The following is a 10,161-nucleotide window of genomic DNA, read 5'->3' as shown; positions in this document are numbered from 1 at the left end:
ATTTTTGGGGAAGGGATCTATATATAGGCATAGAGGGAGCTAGGAGAGTCCAAATGAGGTGCGGTTTGCGGCCACGCGATCATGATCAAACGTTCTAGATGATGGAGACGGTTTAGGTGGGTTTGGGGCCAAAATGGAAGGGTGTTGGGCTGCAACACAAACGAGGCCTTCTCGGTCCCTCGGTTAACCGTTGGAGTATCAAACGAAGTCCAAATGACAAGAAACTTGACAGGCGGTCTACCGGTAGTAAACCAAAGCCACATGACAAGTCTTGGTCCAATCCAGAGATGTTTAACCCCCACACACGAAAAGAGGTAGAAAGGACCATCGGAGGAGATAGGAGCGCCGGAATGCAAAACGGACAACGGGGAAATGCTCGGATGCATGAGACGGACACGTATGCAAATGCAATGCACATGATGACATGATATGAGATGCATGACAACGACAACAACACACGGAGACAAAAACCCGAACCCGAGGAAATAAAATAACTTAGCGCCGGAAACGGCAAGAGTTGGGATACATTTAAGGTAAATTACATCCGGGGTGTTATAGCACTCCACCACTACGAAAGGATCTCGTCCCGAGATCTAGGACTGGAAAAACGCCGGGTACTCAGAACGGAGGTGATCCTCGCGTTCCTAGGTGGCTTCACGGTCGGAATGGTGTGACCACTTGACTTTGAGGAATTTGATTGACTTATTGCGAGTCTTGCGTTTAGTCTCTTCAAGAATAGCAACTGGGTGCTCACGATAAGAGAGGTCTTCTTGGAGATCAATGTCTTCGAAGTTGACGGTGCGGTCAGGGGTCTTGAAGCACTTGCACATTTGGAAAGTTTGAAGGAAGATCGAGTTGATAGGCGGGATCGCCTCTCTTGCTGACGATCTTGAAAGGACCCACGTATCTAGGAGAAAGCTTCCCTTTGATACCGAAGCGACGGGTACCTTTCATTGTAGAGACACGGAGGTAAACATGGTCTCTGATCTCGAAAGCCAAATCACGATGCTTACTATCATAGTAGCTCTTCCGGCGCGATTGCGCTGCTTTGAGGTTATCACGAATGACTTTGCACATCTCCTCTGCCTCTGTGATCAAGTCATTTCCAAGAAGTTGACGTTCACCGGTCTCTGACCAGTTAAGAGGAGTACGACACTTCCTGCCATAGAGAATTTCAAATGGGGCCTTCCCCGAACTTGCTTGAAAACTGTTGTTGTAGGAGAATTCGGCATATGGAAGACAATCTTCCCACCTCATACCGAAAGATATAACGCAAGCCCTAAGCATATCTTCAAGAATCTGATTGACACGCTCGACTTGACCGCTAGTTTGAGGATGGAAAGCTGTGCTGAAGCGGATATTGGTGCCCATGGCCTTCTGAAAAGAATCCCAAAACTTGGAGGTAAAGATGCTGCCACGGTCTGAAGAGATCAACTGTGGAATGCCGTGTAGAGAGACAATCCAAGAGGTATACAGCTCCACCAATTGAGCTGCAGTGATAGACTCTTTGATAGGCAGAAAGTGAGCCACTTTAGTGAGTTTGTCGATGACAACGAATATAGCATCATTGCCACGCTTGGGCTTTGGAAATCCTGTCACGAAGTCCATATCAATGTGGTCAAACTTACATTCTGGAATGGCAAGAGGTTGGAGAAGACCAGCTGGTCGTTGGTTTTCTTCCTTCACTCTTCTGCAGACACCACATTCATTCACGAACTGAGCAATCTCGCGCTTCATTCGAGTCCACCAATAAGCCTGCTTGAGGTCCTGGTACATCTTCGTACTCCCAGGGTGGATGGAGAGGAGTGAATTGTGAGCCTCATTCATAATAACTTTACGAAGGTCACCTTTAGTCACAACAATGCGATCCTCGAAGAAGAGAGTATCCTTGTCATCAAGGCGATAGCACTTGTACTTGGGTTGACTCTTGGCAATCCCAATCTTCACCTTCTTCACCATAGCATCAAGAAGTTGAACCTCGCAAATCTGATCTTCCAAAGTAGGAAAGACTTGAAGGTTGGTGAGGAAACCTTGAGGAACAACTTGCAGATTGAGTTTGCGGAAAGCTTCACAAAGCTCGGGTTGGTAAGGCTTGATAATCACACTGTTGCAGTAAGCCTTCCTGCTTAATGCGTAAGCAATCACATTGGCCTTGCCTGGAGTATACTCGATACTCGAATTATACTCTTGAATCATTTCGACCCAGCGAGTCTGCCTGAGGTTGAGATTAGGCTGAATGAAGATGTACTTGAGACTCTTGTGGTCAGTGAAGATGTCCACTTTTCTTCCCAATAAGAGATGTCTCCAAGTCAAAAGAGCATGCACAACTGCCGCCAACTCGAGGTCATGAGTGGGGTAGTTCTTCTCGTTGGGCTTCAACTGGCGAGAGGTATAAGCCACAACTTTCTTCTCTTGCATCAACACTGCACCAAGACCTTGAAGAGAGGCATCACAGAAGACCTCGAACGGTTTGGATTCATCAGGAGGAGTCAGAACTGGAGCAGTGACCAATTTCTCTTTCAAAGTGTTGAAAGCGATGTCACATTCCGGAGACCAAACGTACTTGATGTGCTTCTGGAGAAGGTTTGAAAGAGGCTTCGCGATCTTTGAAAAGTTCTCAACGAACCTTCGACAGTAGCTTGCGAGACCAAGGAAGCTGCAGAGTTGCTTCACGTTCTGAGGTGGTTCCCAATTCACAATTGCAGACACCTTCTCAGGATTCACCGCTATGCCCTTGGCAGAGATGATATGCCCAAGATAAAGAACCTCATCGAGCCAAAACTCGCACTTTGAGAACTTGGCGTAGAACTGATGTTCCCTGAGCTTATCGAGCACCAAACGCAAGTGCTTGGCATGATCTTCCTTGTTCTTCGAAAAGACCAAAATATCATCGAGGTATACCAAGACAAAGTCATTTGTGTAGGCATTGAAGATGAAGTTCATCATGCGAGAGAAAGTCGGAGGAGCGTTGACGACGCCAAAAGACATGACAGTGTATTCATATGAACCATAGCTTGTTCTGAAAGCCGTCTTGAGAATATCTTGCTCACAGATTCGAATCTGGTGATAGCCCATACGGAGATCAAGCTTGGAGAATACTTGGGCACCTTTGAGTTGTTCATACAACTCATTGATGTTGGGAAGTGGGTACTTATTCTTGATAGTCTTCTTGTTCAATGGACGGTAGTCAACACAAAGTCGGTCCGTTCCATCCTTCTTCTTCACAAAAAGAACTCCACAACCCCACGGAGAAGAACTAGGTCGGATGAGACCCATTCGCTCTTGAATATCGAGTTGCTTCCTCAGCTCCTTCAACTCTTCAGGTCCAAGCTTGTAAGGACGTTTGCAAACCGGTTCCGTGCCAGGCTCAAGATCGATGACGAATTCAACTGGTCGATGCGGAGGCATTCCTGGAAGCTCTTCTGGAAAGACGTCTTGATATTCGCAAACGACTAGAATTTGAGAGGTGGCATCCAGTTCACCCTTCTCATTGAGAGAAAACAGGCGGATGGTATCATCACGAGCGGCAAAGACAATTACATCCTCAGACAACTGAGTCAATTGAATCTGCCTGGCTGCACAATCAAGATGCGCCTTGTGCTTAGAAAGCCAATCCATTCCGAGAATAAGATCAATATCCGAGTCGCCCAGAACAATAGGAGAAGCTAGAAATTTGTAGTCGCCCAACGTGATAGTAACATCCGGGACGCAGATATTTGCTGTCATTTGCTTGCCCGGTGACACGATTTGCAAAGATCTTTGCAGATACTGATAATCGCACTCATACTTTGATGCAAAAGGTTTGGAAATGAAACAATGCGATGCACATGTGTCAAAAAGAACTTTTGCAGGAATATCGTTAACAGGAAGGTTACCCACGATGACATCTGACGAGTCCTCTACCTGAGCTGCATTCACCATGTTGACCTTGGCGTACTTGGGATTATGCTTGACCACAGTTGTACTTGCCGATTTCACAGGAGGAGGAGGAGGGAGACGCCTCTGATTGAAGCATTTGTTGGCATAGTGACCCTTCTGTTGGCACTTGTTGCACGTGACCTCTGAAAGCGGACGGTGAAACGGAGCACTCGATCTTGGAGCTTGAGACGAAGTCTTGTTCTGAAAGCCAGGGTTGAGTGGGTGGGAAGATCCACTGCCACCTTTGCTCTTCTGCTGATAAGGCTGACAGAACGGAGGAGGAGGAAGCCAATACTTCTGTTGCTTAGCCACTTGAGTTGAGGAAGAAGGAGTAGCATCTCTGACTCGCTTCTTGGAAGCATCACACTTCAGTTGAGCAGTCTCTTGCTTCATTGCCATGTTGTAAAACTCATCGTACCTCTTGGGCTCAAAGAGAACGAGAGCTAGCTGGATTTCTTCTCTGAGACCACCCATGAACTGGTATATCATGCTCTTCTCGTCAGGGACATCCTGCTTAGCAAAACGGGCAAGCTTCTGAAACATCTTGTTGTACTCGTAGACAGACATAGAGCCTTGCTTTAGGTTGCGGAATTCCTCACGCTTGCTTTCAACCACGCTCTGAGGAATATGATGAGCTTTGAAGTCTTGACGGAATTCATCCCAGGTAATCACACGGCCTCCTCTGGAATCTTTGTACTGCTGAAACCATTCTGCAACTTGGTCTTTGAGTTGTAAGGAAGCGAACTTGACAAAGTCCTCAGGCCTGACGTTACTGCACTCGAAATGCTTGCATAAGTCCATGAGCCAATCATCAGCGTCAGTTGCCTCAACGCAATTGCTGAAGGTCTTTGGCTGGTTAGCAAGGAACTGGTTGAGTGTAGCAAAGTGATTCTGATTGTTGCCCTGGTTCCCTTGGTTGCGCTCTTGAAGAAGTTGCATGATCAGCTGCGTGTTTGCATTGGTAGCGGCCATCACAGCTTGCCATGCCTCCGGAGGTGGAGGTGGTGGTGGCAGATCAGGATTCGGAGTCGTGCGCGTTGGAGGAGCCATCCTGAAGAGGTTGACATCCATTAGCACATTGATAGACAAATATTGAAGCTGAACCAAACGGGTAGAAATTGCAACATAAAGTCTTCGCATCCGAACAAAATGAACGAATGCATTCCAATTGAAATGGTCACATATCCATAAATTGAGAAGCCACTTAGAATTGAGGTAGAAGAAAAAAACAACAACAAGGTACGGAACAAGAACGAATACTCGGTAAAGATCACCCAATCTCAAACCAAATATCCATGGAAGAAGAACTAGAGCTACAAGAATTCCCACCTATGAAACTCCCGAACCTTTCCGGTTATGCAATCAGGTGTTGGGGATACAGGGGAAGCATAATATCTCACCCAAATCTAGCAAATCCTACATCCATCTGTATCCATCCTTCAACACATAACCGAGAAAAACTTCGGAAATCGTCTACCTCAACCTTCAAAAAGCATCCGTTATACAAGTTATGGCAATATTCCCGAACTCCCGCCCCAGTACTGGGTGGCGTCGAGGTTATCTCACCAACAACTGCATAAAAGAGATTTTCGATTTCGGCAAAACTAAACTCAGGTATTCCAGAACTGCAACGATAAAATTGTGACGACAACACCTCGGAGCTCAACTCCCCGGGACACTGCCACAACCCCTAAATGACAGGAGGCACCAAGAACAATGTTCTCGTCACAATTCGATCGGAACGATTCCAAGATACCCGCGTGATCCTAAAAAAAATTAGTGAAATTTGAGAAGAGAAGAGTCAAAACTCTACGTCAGGATGCCTTACCAGAGCGATGAAGGGACTGGGGAGTAAAAAGAATTCCTAAACTCTTCGATATATAATTCCTAAATGACTCAAAACATTTTTCTAGACTCAACAACGTTAGCTAATTCGATCAAGCAGGGGGGCTCCTAAGGTCGGGGAAGGCTCTGACTACCAACTTGTAACGCCCTCGATGCGGATATATCTCCTACGTGTCAAAGCACGACTTAGAGGCATCACCGCATTGAAAGCAATATCGCAAGTAAGGTAATCTTCACAACAACCCATGTAAATAGATAATAGGGGAAAAAGGTACATAGTTGGCTTACACTCGCCACATCACACAAATACATGAATAACATTACAATCATCCAATACACTCATGGTCCGACTACGGTACCAAAATAAAAGATCAACCCCAACAAGCGACATGGTCCCGATCGCCCCAACTGGGCACCACTACTGATCATCTGGGAAAGACACATAGTAACGGCGTGAGTCTTCGTCGAACTCCCACTTGAGCTCAAGCGCATCATCTGGAACGGAGTCATCGGTCCCTGCATCTGGTTTGGAAGTAATCTGTGAGTCACGGGGACTCAGCAATCTCGCACCCTCGCGATCAAGACTATTTAAGCTTATAGGTAAGGCAAGGTAATAGGTGGAGTTGCAGCAAGCGACTAGCATATTGGGTGGCTAACCTGTTCGCAAAAGAGAGCGAGAAGAGAAGGCAAAGCACGAACAAAGAACTATAGAACAACCTACGTCAAGCATTACTCCAACACCGTGTTCACTTCCCGGACTCCGCCGAGAAAAGACCATCACGGTAACACACGCGGTTGATACATTTTAATTAAGTTAAGTTTCATGTTATCTACATCCGGACATTAACAAATTCCCATCTGCCCATAACCGCGGGCACGGCTTTCGAAAGTTCAAATCCGTGGAGGGGAGTCCCAACTTAGCCCATCACAAGCTCTCACGGTCAACGAAGGATAATCCTTCTCCCGAGACATTCCGATCAGACTCGGTATCCCGGTTCTACAAGACAACTTCGACAATGGTAAAACAAGTCCAGCAACACCGCCCGAATGTGCCGACAAATCCCGATAGGAGCTGCACATATCTCGTTCTTAGGGCATACTCAGATGAGCGCTCCATACAACTAAAACCAAACCTCGAGTTTTCCAGGGGGGCGCTGCACAGGGCTCTAGTTTGGACCAACACTCAGAGGAGCACTGGCCCAGGGGGGTTTAAATAAGATGACCCTCGGGCTCCGGAAACCCAAGGGAAAAAGAGGCTAGGTGGCAAATGGTAAAACCAAGGTTGGGCATTGCTGGAGGAGTTTTATTCAAGGCGAACTGTCAAGGGGTTCCCGTTATGACCCAACCGCGTAAGGAACGCAAAATCCGGGAACATAACACCGATATGACGGAAACTAGGGAGGCAAGAGTGGAACCAAACACTAGGCAAAAGGCCGAGCCTTCCACCCTTTACCAAGTATATAGGTGAATTAAGATAACAAGATAATATAATGATATCCCAACAAATAAACAATGTTCCAACAAGGAACGATCTCCAAACTTCACCTGCAACTAGCAACGCTATAAGAGGGGCTGAGCAAAGCGGTAACATAGCCAATCAACGGTTTGCTAGGACATGGTGGGTTAGAGGTTTGACATGGCAATTTGGGAGGCATGAAAAGCAAGTGGTAGGTATCATAGCATAGGCATAGCAAAAGAGCGAGTATCTAGCAAGCAAAGATAGAAGTGATTTCGAGGGTATGATCATCTTGCCTGCAAAGTTGTCAGAGTTGACTTGATCCTCGTAAGAAAACTCAACAGGCTCCTCGTTAGCGAACTCGTCTCCCGGATCTACCCAAACAAGACAAACAAGCAAAAGGAACACAATCAACCACGTGCAAAGCTCGAACAACATGATGCAAACATGGTATGCTATGCGGGATGCAGTATGTGATGCATATGCAAGATTTGACAAGGAATGATTGAACCTGGCCTCAACTTGGAAATCCAAGAGTGCCACTGGAAAGGTGAGGTGATTTCAGTTGAAATCGATATAAAGATCACCGGAATCGGATGCACGGTTTGGAAATGGCAAGCAAAACAAATATGGCACCGGTCTGCGATAAACAGCAAGTAGCCATCTAAATGCATCAAGATAATTATGCTACAACACTGAAACATGACAACAAAATACATGGAAGGGCTCCACTCATGATGCTTGACAAAAGATGAACACTGAGCTACGGCCAATTCATCCATTAACAGGTTCAAACAAGCATGGCAAAAATGCAAATGGTAAACAGGTTTCAGACTTAGTGAAATTAACACAAGTCTGGAATTAACATCAGGTAGCACACTTTGGAGCATGAAAACTATATGCTACAGGAACTTAACATGGCAAAGCAAGGCATGACCTGAAGCTACTCAAAGCACTTAACAAAAGTCCCTTAGTGACCTTGAGCCAAAAGGGATCGGAAAATACAATTGCAAGCATGTGAACATGGCAAAAATGACAAATAGCTATTTGATGCAGTAGATCTGACAATTATATCAAATAGCCCTCTTCCAACAGCATTTCGGGCTTCAAGATGAGCTCAAATGAAACAGATGCAATGAGATGAAATGATGTACTCTTAGATATGAACATTTTGATATGCTACATGCCCAAATCGGAGCTACGGGTGCGGAGTTACGATGCGATGAACAATGCAAAAAATATGCAGACATGGGAAAATAACGAGGTCAACCCCTAGGGTTTCACTGTAGCACCAATCCGGATCTGTGCACGCACGCAGTTCGAGGTTCGCCGGGGCTTCCCGCCGGAGCTTCCGCGGAGCTCGCCGGAGAGGAGGAGGCCGGTCGGATCTAAGGCCGAGACGGCGTGGCGGCGAGGAAGGGGCCTCGGGCGCGGCTGTCCGCGAGGTGGGGCGGCGACCTGGTGATGGAGGCGGTGGTCGGCGACTGGCGGGCTGCGGAGGTGCAGCGACGTCGAGGCAGAGGCGGCCAGCGACCTGGCGCCGCGGAGGAAGAGGACGGCGGCAGTTCGGGCGCCCCGAGCAGCGCGGAGCTTCAGGCCCGCGGGGGCCCTACGCGGGCCGAGCGGGCCGGCGCGCGAGTGGCGGCGCGATGAAGTGGGCACGGCATCTCGGCGAATAGGGAGGCGCCACGTGGCGCTGGCGGGCGGACCGGACACGTCCGTCCGGCGAAAATTCGTCCGGCGGCGCGAGGGGATGGGGAGGTTAGGGTTTCGTCCGGATTTTTGGGGAAGGGATCTATATATAGGCATAGAGGGAGCTAGGAGAGTCCAAATGAGGTGCGGTTTGCGGCCACGCGATCGTGATCGAACGCTCTAGATGATGGAGACGGTTTAGGTGGGTTTTGTGCCAAAATGGAAGGGTGTTGGGCTGCAACACAAACGAGGCCTTCTCGGTCCCTCGGTTAACCGTTGGAGTATCAAACGAAGTCCAAATGACACGAAACTTGACAGGCGGTCTAACGGTAGTAAACCAAGGCCACATGACAAGTCTCGGTCCAATCCGGAGATGTTTAACCCCCACACACGAAAAGAGGTAGAAAGGACCATCGGAGGAGATAGGAGCGCCGGAATGCAAAACAGACAACGGGGAAAATGCTCGGATGCATGAGACAGACACGTATGCAAATGGAATGCACATGATGACATGATATGAGATGCATGACAACGACAACAACACACGGAGACAAAAACCCGAACCCGAGGAAATAAAATAACTTAGCACCGGAAACGGCAAGAGTTGGGATACATATAAGTACATCTGGGGTGTTACAGCACTCCACCACTCGGAAAATACAATTGCAAGCATGTGAACATGGCAAAATGACAAATAGCTATTTGATGCAGCAGATCTGACAATTATATCAAATAGCCCTTTTCCAACAGCATTTCGGGCTTCAAGATGAGCTCAAATGAAACACATGCAATGAGATGAAATGATGTACTCTCAGAGACGAACATTTTGATATGCTACATGCCCAAATTGGAGCTGTGGGTGCGGAGTTACGATGTGATGAACAATGCAAAAAAATATGCAGACTTAGGAAAATAACGAGGTCAACCCCTAGGGTTTCACTGTAGCACCGATCCGGATCTGGGCGCGCACGCAGTTCGAGGTGCACCGGGGCTTCCCGCCGGAGCTGCCATGGAGCTCGCCGGAGAGGAGGAGGCCGGCCGGAACGGGCGGGGCCGGCCGGATCTGAGGCCGGGACGGCGCGGCAGCGAGGAAGGGGCCTCGGGCACGGCTGTCCGCGAGGTGGGGCGGCGACCTGGTGATGGAGTCAGTGGTCGGCGACTGGCGGGCGGCGGAGGTGCGGCGACGTCGAGGCGGAGGCGGCTGGCGGCTCGGGCGCCCCGGGTGGTGCGGAGCTTCGGGCCCGCGGGCC

This window comes from Triticum aestivum, chromosome 6A, assembly GCF_018294505.1.
Source record: "Triticum aestivum cultivar Chinese Spring chromosome 6A, IWGSC CS RefSeq v2.1, whole genome shotgun sequence".
In the NCBI taxonomy this organism is placed as follows: Eukaryota; Viridiplantae; Streptophyta; class Magnoliopsida; order Poales; family Poaceae; genus Triticum; species Triticum aestivum.
Note: the sequence above shows the minus strand (reverse complement) of the source record.